The sequence below is a fragment of the Chelonoidis abingdonii genome, chromosome 5 (assembly GCF_003597395.2).
Source record: "Chelonoidis abingdonii isolate Lonesome George chromosome 5, CheloAbing_2.0, whole genome shotgun sequence".
NCBI lineage: Eukaryota > Metazoa > Chordata > Testudines > Testudinidae > Chelonoidis > Chelonoidis abingdonii.
The window spans coordinates 37,952,075-37,961,190 of NC_133773.1; positions in this window are offsets into that span (position 1 = coordinate 37,952,075).

A 9,116-nucleotide genomic window follows, 5' to 3' on the forward strand; every position below is an offset into this window, starting at 1 on the left:
GGAAATAAGTTGCATTTTTAGACATTTATATAATAGAAAGCTGAATACCAAAATATTGCAATAAAATTAATTTCAATAGTGATGCATTGTATTGCTATATAAACACTATATCCTGGATAGATAGAACACAGTTTAAAGACATACATATGTTTATAAAGATATACTGATGTGCATTTTATTGCAACATTTTGACATTCTGTTTTCTATGATAGACAGTGTTCCCACTGCCTGTGAGAAGGCTATATGTGTGCGGGAGGAAGTAGAGGTTCTGCCCTTTCACCCTCAATCTTAAATACCAAGCCATCCCTGCTTGAGATGCCTTTTATCGTTGGTTCATTGAAGACACTTCTGAGGAGCAATATTTTGGAGCTTGATTCGCTTCCACTGGAGCAGAGAAGTACAATTCCTCCTTAAAGCAGGCAGTCAATGCCCTAACACTCTTTGCCCTCCCATAGGAGTTCTGCTGGTGGAGTGCAGCTTGACGCTGTGATTAGAGTTCCATAACAGTCCCTTAAGAAGAGATTGTCTTGGCTACTCTCTCACTCTCATCAGTACTGCCCACTTTGGGGGCTTTGCTAGCTGTGCTCTTCATCCCAGGGGGTGCTGCATATGAACTGTAAGAGCCAGCATCACTCTGGTTTATAGTCCAGGATAACTGAAGTGCGTGGGATTGTACTAAATGGTGGGCATTTTTTAAAAAATAATTCTCAGAGAGGATACCCCTGGTTCCTGTGTAAATTCCTCAGTTCAGCAATGGGCGGGGTGAAACGGAAGAATAGAAAGACGGAAAGAATGTACACATGAAATGCTGAGGATAAGTAATGCAGCTCATACCAATGCCTGAAATACAGGAATTTGGACTCCAGCAGTAAAGATAGCGAATACCACTGCTCTAGGCCATGCTACCTTTTGAACACAGAGATCTTTATTAAAAAAGGGATCCAAAACACAATTGTAAACTGTCATGTGTTGGAACATTACTGCAGCATATCTTTCATAAGAAAAGCGGTTTTCTTTTTTCCCTTACAATCATAGAAGATTAGGGTTGGATGAGATCTCAAGAGGTCATCTAGTCCAACCCCTGCTCAAAGCAGGACCAACACCAACTAAATCATCCCAGCCCCAGGGCTCTGTCAAGCCAGGCGTTAAAAACCTTAAGGATGGAGATTCCACCACCTCCCTAGGTAACCCAGTGCTTCACCACCCTCCTAGTGAAATAGTTTTTCCTAATATCCAATCTAGACCTCCTCCTCAACTACAGCTTGAGATCATTGCTTCTTGTTCTGTCATCTTCCTCCACTGAGAACAGCCTAGCTCCATCTTCTTTGGAGCCCCTCTTTAGGTAGTCGAAGGCTGCTATCAAATCCCCCATTACTCTTCTCTTCTACAGACTAAACAATTCCAGTTCCCTCAGCCTCTCCTCATAAGTCATGTGTCCCAGCCCCCTAATCATTTTCCTTGCCTTCCACTGTACTTCCTCCAATTTGTCCACATCCTTTCTGTAGTGTGTGTGGGGGGAGGGGTTCAAAACTGGATGTAATACTCCAGATGTGGCCTCACCAGTGCCGAACAGAGGGGAACAATCACTTCTGTTGATCTGCTGACAATGTTCCTACTAATGCAGCCCAATATGCCGTTAGCCTTCTTTTCAACAAGGGCACACTGTTGACTCATATGCAACTTCTCGTCCACTGTAATCCCAGGTCCTTTTCTGCAGAACTGCCACTTTGCCTGTCAGTCCCCAGCCTGTAGCGGTGCATGGGATTCTTCCGTTCCAAGTGCAGGACTGTGCACTTATCCTTGTTGAACCTCATCAGATTTCCTTTGGCCCAATCCTCCAATTTGTCTAGGTCACTCTGGATCCTATCCCTACCCTCCAGTGTATCTACCTCTTCCCCCAGCTTAGTCTCATCTGCAAGGGTGCGATGCATCCCATCATCCACATAATTAATGAAGATGTTGAACAAAACCAGCCCCAGTCCAAACTATGCAGCACCCCGCTTGATACCAGCTGCCAACTAGATATCGAGCAGTTGATCAACACCTATTGAGCCTGATGATCTAGCAAGCTTTCTATCCACTTTATAGTCCATTTATCCAATCCTTACTTTTTTAACTTGCTGGCAAGAATATTGTGGGAGACCGTATCAAAAGCTTTGCTAAAGTCAAGATATATCATGTCCACCACTTTCCCCATATCCACAGAGCCAGTTATCTCATCATAGAAGGCAATCAGGTTGGTCAGGCATGCCCTTGGTGAATCCAGGTTGACTGTTCCTGATCACCTTCCTCTCCTCCAAGTGCTTCAGAATGGATCCCTTGAGGACTTGCTCCATGATTTTTCCAGTGACTGAGGTGAGGCTGTAGTTCCCTTGATTATTCTTCTTCTCTTTTTTAAAGATGGGCACTATATTCTCCTTTTTCCAATCGTCCGGCACCTCCCCCAGTCACCACGAGTTTTCAGAGATAATGGCCAATGCCTCTGCAATCACATCAACCAACTCTCTCAGCACCCTCAGATGCATTAGATTTGGACCCATGGACTTGTGCATTTCCAGCTTTTCTAAATAGTCCTTAACCTGTTCTTTCACCACTGAGGGCTGCTTACCTCCTCCCCATACCGTGCTGCCCAGTGCAGCAGTCTGGGAGCTGACCTTGTCTGTGAAGACCAAGGCAAAAAAAGTATTGAATACTTCAGCTTTTTCCACATCATCTGTCACTAGGTTGCCTCCCCCATTCAGTAAGGGTCCCACTCTTTCTCTGACCACCTTCTTGTTGCTAACATACCTGTAAAAACCCTTCTTGTCACCCTTCGCACCTGTTGCTAGCTGCAACTCCAATTGTGCTTTGGCCTTCCTGATTATACCCCTGCATGCTCAAGCAATATTTTTATACTCCTCCCTGGTCATCTGTCCAAGTTTCCACTTCTTGTAAGCTTTCTTTTTGTGTTTAAGATCACCAAAGACTTCTCTGTTAAGCCAAGCTAGTTGTCTGCCATATTTGCTATTCTTTCTGCACATCGGGATGGTTTATTCCTGTGCCCTCAGTAAGGCTTCTTTAAAATACAGCCAGTTCTCCTGGACTCCTTTCCCCCTCATATTAGCTTCCCAGGGGATCCTGCCCATCAGTTCACTGAGGGATAAGTCCAGGGTCCGTATTCTGCTGCTCTCCTTTCTTCCTTTTGTCAGGATCCTGAACTCGTCCATCTCACAATCATTACTGTCCAGATTGCCACCCACTTCTACTTCCCCTACCAATTCTTTCCTGTTTGTGAGCAGCAAGTCAAGAGGACTTGCACCAGGAAGTTGTCCCCAACACTCTCCAGTAACTTCCTGGATTGTCTGTGCACTGCTGTATTGCTCTCCAAGCAGATGTCAGGGTGATTGAAGTCCCTCATGAGAACCAGGGCCTGTGATCTGGAAACTTCTGTTAATTGTCCGAAGAAAGCCTTGTCTACCTCATCCTCCTGGTCTGATGGTCTGTAGCAGACTCCCACCACATCACCCTTGTTACTCTTGCCTCTAAACTTAACCCAAAGACTTTCAACAGGCTTTTCTCCAGTTTCATACTGGCGCTCTGAGAAATCATAGTGCTCACTTACTTACAGTGTAACTCCTCCACCTTTCCTCCCCTGCCTGTCCTTCCTGAACAGTTTATACCCATCCATGACAGTGCTCCAGTCATGTGAGCTACCCCACCAAGTTTCTGTTATTCTAATCACATCATAGTTCCTTGACTGTGCGAGGACTTCCAATTCTTCCTGCTTGTTTCCCACACTTCTTGTGTTTGTGTATTAGCACTTAAGATAACTAGCCTATTGCCCTACTTTCTCAGTATGAATCAGGAGGCCTCCCCTGTTGCACCCTCCTCCTTGTGTTCCCTCTCAGTATCCCACTTCCCCACTTACTTCTGGGCTTAGGTTACCATCCCCCGGTGAACCTAGTTTAAAGCCCTCCTCACTAGGTTAGCAAGCTTGCCTGTGAAGATGTTTTTCCTTCTCTTTGTTAGATGAATCCCATCTCTTCCTAGTAATCTTTCCTGGAACAAGTCCCATGGTCGAAGACCCCAAAGCCCTCTCTCCAACACCACCTGCACAACCATGCATTTGCAACCACAATTTGACAGTCCCTACCTGAGCCTTTTCCTTAATCAGGGAGGATGGACGAGAGCATGACTTACACCTCAGACTCCTTTATCCTTCTTCCCAGAGCCATGTAGTCTGCAGTGACCTACTCAAGGTCATTCTTGGCAGTATCATTGATGCCCATATGCAGAAGTAGGAAGAAGTAGCGGTCCAAGGACTTGATCAGTCTTGGCACACACTCTGTCACATCCTGAATTCTAGCTCCTGGCAAGCAGCACACTTCTTGAATTTCTGGGTCTGGATGGCAGATGGATGACTCTATCCCCTTAGGAGTGAGTCCCCAAACACCACCGCCCATCTTCTCCTCTTGGGAGTGGTGGTCGTGGAACTCCCATCCCTAGGACAATGCATCCCATGCCTTCCAGTCAATGGGATCTCCTTCTGATCTCTTCCTTCAGATGACTCGTCCAAACCATTCTCCATCTTAGTACCTGTGCAGAGAGCCTGAAAAGGGTTTCTTATCTCTATCTGCATTGGGGGTACCTGGGTTCTCTTTCTTCTTCTGGAGGTCACATGCTGCCAATTTTCTTCTCTGCTCTGCATTGCCCTCTCTGAGTCTTCAGCATGCTGTGCCTGCAGAACCAAACACCGACTTCTATCCAGAAAGTCTTCATGTTATGTGATGCAACATAGGGTTGATACTTGGAATTTGTAGGGTTGATACTAGTCCTTAATCCTTCTCTTCCAACATGGAGACTAGCTTGCACTTCATACAGACAAAGTCGCTTCTATCCTCTGGGAAAAAGACAAACATGGCACATCCTCTGCAGGTCACAACAGCTGATCACTCACTGTCCATAATGTCTTCCTTCTAAGAGCCTCTTCAGATGTTGTATTTACTGCTCACAGAAGCCTGAAAGGCAAAAACACTTTGTGTAGGAACTCCTCCCGGGCAAACTCCCAGGCAAACTCCCTCTGTTTGCCTGTCCTCTGTTCGCCACTTAATCCAGTGAAGGGCTGGATCCCTGTAGGTTGAGCCACCATCACCCACCATTAACTGCAGGTGAATCACTCCTCTTAAGTGAGTAAGAACGTGCCTACTGAAGTCAATGGGAATCTTTATATCAATTTTGGTGGATAATGGATTAGGTCCTAAACCTACTGAGGACAACAGTTTGGACATTCACAGCTGCGAATTTTCTTAACCAGCCAGACTGCAGGGCCATTAATCTCATCCTGCTATGGAGGACTGAGACTCTGGGAAATGAGTGACTTTGCAGCAATGGGGTTCCCTTAGTACTGCGGGGTGATAGATGGCATATGCATATCCCAATTTTGGCCCCAGTCAGAGTACATCAATAGAGAGGGCTACTTCTCTATGGTATTGCAAGTGCTTGTGGATCACTGGGGTCATTTCACTGATAACAATACTGGCAACAGACCTCCTGAAGCTGGAGTCTGTTGTGAGTGGGATTTCTCCTGAACTGCAAATAGGCTTCTGGCAGTAAAGACAGAGATGTCACCTAAACAGACATTCACAGATTGAATTGCATAACCCTGGCTACATCATACGCTGCTTGTATATGTTTATTATGTATAATGTCTAAGAGCTGATATCAAGGCTGAATCTAATCACAACCAGATAGCAGTAATCTCAATAACTATGTATTGGGATATATATTTTATATTTAAGAGATGTAGTGGAGCGAAGGTACAAGTAGGAGGGAGGAATAAAATGAGAAAAATATTACATCTTTCAACCATATCTTTAATTTTTAGTCATGAAATCAACATTAAATAGTTCCAAGATGCCACTAAAAGCTGAATTTCAGGACTAATCACCGGGCTAATATTATTATTTACATTTAATAACTTTCAGACTTTCTTTGTTCAGCATTTCCAACATCAACAAAATAATGCTCTGGTATGAAATATATATGGTGACAAATATAGGCATATCTGTTACAAATGTCTCTGAAAATCAGGTACACCCAGACTTCATCAAATTCCTCCCCACTCTCCCTCAAGGAGGAATAAAAGAGAACTCTACTGCACAGAAAAATCAAATCTAGATAAAACGATAAGAGGATTTACCAGATGGACAAAGTGACTCCAAGTAAAGAGAAAAAAGAATAAACAGCATGTCTCACCTAAACAGACATAAAAGACTCCATGAGTCAAAACACCAATGTAAAAATGGCTATGCAACCCTGTCCGAACAATGAAATTGACCTGTTGCTGACAATGCTTGTTTCAGGAGCACTATCCATTAAACCACATCAGCCAGTATTCAGGGGAGCCAATGCTGACAATTATTACTGTGCTAGTTTCTTAGGTGAGACAAGATTTTAGGGTCATCTCTTGCTGATATGTACGGTTGTGCTAAATAGCAGGTCTCCAAGACTTGAGCTGATAGCATACAGTTTTGGAGATGCTGTTTCAGAAAGATAAGCCAATGGCCTGAAGCTGCTTGGGTGGAAAGGGCATCCTGATTAGCACATGTCTAGCAGCTGTGGCTGAGTTGGCAGGTCTAAGGAAGGAGCTGGTCATGCACAATGGAGGAACAGCATGCTGGCTGGCAGAGAGGAAGAAGAGAACAGTAGAATCTTGAGTGTGGGCACTAAACTAAGCAACAGGGTTGGAAGGGAAGAGATGCAGAGCTCGCTCTGTGGAAAGAAAAGGTTGCAGTGCATTACAACCCTTTGATCTCTGAGCAGTTCTCAGTGAAACACATCAGGACTTAAGGGTTAAGTGTTTACACAAAAACATTAGGCCCCATGGTGAGTCATCCTGGCCTTCATACCATATGCCTCCTAAACTATCCATTTAAAAGAGGTTTGACCAGCATATCAACCTAATTTATCTCATTTCACCTCAGATGGAGATGAGGGACTGGAGAGCTTAGTGTGAATGGGGATGTAAAAGCAGAATGTAAAGAGAGGCAGATGTGCATACAGAAACATACAAAGGCCTAGAAATCCCAGTTAAAGTAGAATCCTTAGGTACACAGATCTAAGAATGCAGCAGAGAATCCTGTGGCACCTTATAGACTAACAGAGGTTTTGGAGCGTGAGCTTTCGTGGGTGAATACGTGGGTATTCACCCACGAAAGCTCACGCTCCAAAACCTCTGTTAGTCTATAAGGTGCCACAGGATTCTCTGCTGCTTTCACAGATCCAGACTAACACGGCTACCCCTCTGAGATCTAAGAATGAATCTAATCCCAAAACCACTCTGAAAACCCACCTTATAGAGATACTTGATACTAACTTTGGCAGTATGTATATACCTAGGCATGCCAATAAGCAAATGAAACTGACATTATATAAAATCAGACCCTCAACTGGTGTAAATCAGTGTAGCTCTAGTTGAGGATCTGGCCCTGGGTTTGTAGCTCTTTTGCTTTTAAATAAAATAACAACTATTTCATAATGCTGGGCCAGATCCTTGGTAGTGTAAACTGATTGACTTCAATCCACTAGCTGAGGATCTAGCTCTAATATTTGGAAGTGGAAATTCTTTTTAGGTGAAAAGGTAATAAATAAATAATATTAACAAGTGGCAGGTTTTGAGGAGATGTGGAATTTCTTCCTACAAGAGAAATGACAATATGTTAAAAGGGCCTTCATCGATTCTATAATTACCAATATTGGGCAGGGTAAGTTAAGTTCAGATGATTTGAAAGCAAGGAGACACTGTGCTTTGCAGTCAGTGAGATATACATTAAGGAATATGTTAGTGTTTGGACACTTCCCATCCTGTTGTGTCATCTAGTGGTAAAAGCAAAGACAGGATCATTATGTTTTTTCATGGACGGTGCCTACAACTTCTCATTTTATACATTACAGCCACTTTATATCTTCAGTGTTTATCTGAAGTTTCCAAAAGAATGTACATCTGACTTATTTCTGCTGCTGTGTTTTGCTGTTGTTTCTCTGTTTTTGTTTTTCCTGGTTGATCTTCCAAATCCACCTTGAAATTTCTTTCATTCGCTCCATGAATCCCATAAGAAGAAAAGCTAGATCCAGAGCTCATTAATTCTTCTCCTGAGCACATGTCTAGCAGCTGTGGCTGGGTTGGCAGGGCTGTAATAAGCCTCCTGTCCCAAATCTGGACCTTAGCGTCCAAAATCTGGGTGCTTAGCATGAACCTCCAAGCTTAATTACCAGCTTGGATCTGATCTCGCTGCCACCAATCAGGATTCTGAGTACCTGATAAACTCTCTGGTCTCCCCAAACCTTTCCCTGGGGGACCCCCAAGACTCAGATGCCCTGAGCCTCCAACCAAGGGAAATAACCCACTTCCCTTCCTGCTCTTTACTTCCTCCCAGATTTTCCCGCCCTGGGGATACTAGGAGATTTCCCTGCTTCAATCCCTTGAAACACAAAACAGAGAGGACGATTTACCTTCCCCCCTCCTTCTTCTCCCCCCTCCCAGTCTTTCCCTGAGAGAGACAGTACTCCTGGCACAGAGATTCCTATCCCCTTGCCTTAACTAGGAAAAGAAAATCCAACAAGTTTTAAAAAGAAAGCTTTATATAAAAAAGAAAGAAAAAACACATGACATGATCACTGCATCAAGATGACATAACACAGGGCTATTGCTTAAAAGAAAATATGAATAATCAGCCTTATTCAAAAAGATATCCAATTTAAACATTCCAGCAACTTCACACATGTAAATACAAAATACAATATAAACCTATTGCTTTTCCTTTTGTACTCACAACTTGGGAACAGAAGGGTAGAAAGAAGCTTGGAGATAGAAAAAAAAAAAAGCTCTTCCCTCATAGCCGAGAGAAACCAACAGAGACAGAACAAAGACAAACACACCCAGAAGTTCCCTCCCTCACTTTGAAAAATCCGGTTTCCTGATTGGTCCTCTGGTCAGGTGTTTGGTTCCCTTTGTTAACCCTTTACAGGTAAAAGAAACATTAACCCTTAGCTATCTGTTTATGACAAGGGCTAAGGGAGCTAAAGCTACATCCTGGCTGTTAAATGCTAATGCTGGAAGAGAAATAAATATATTTTCC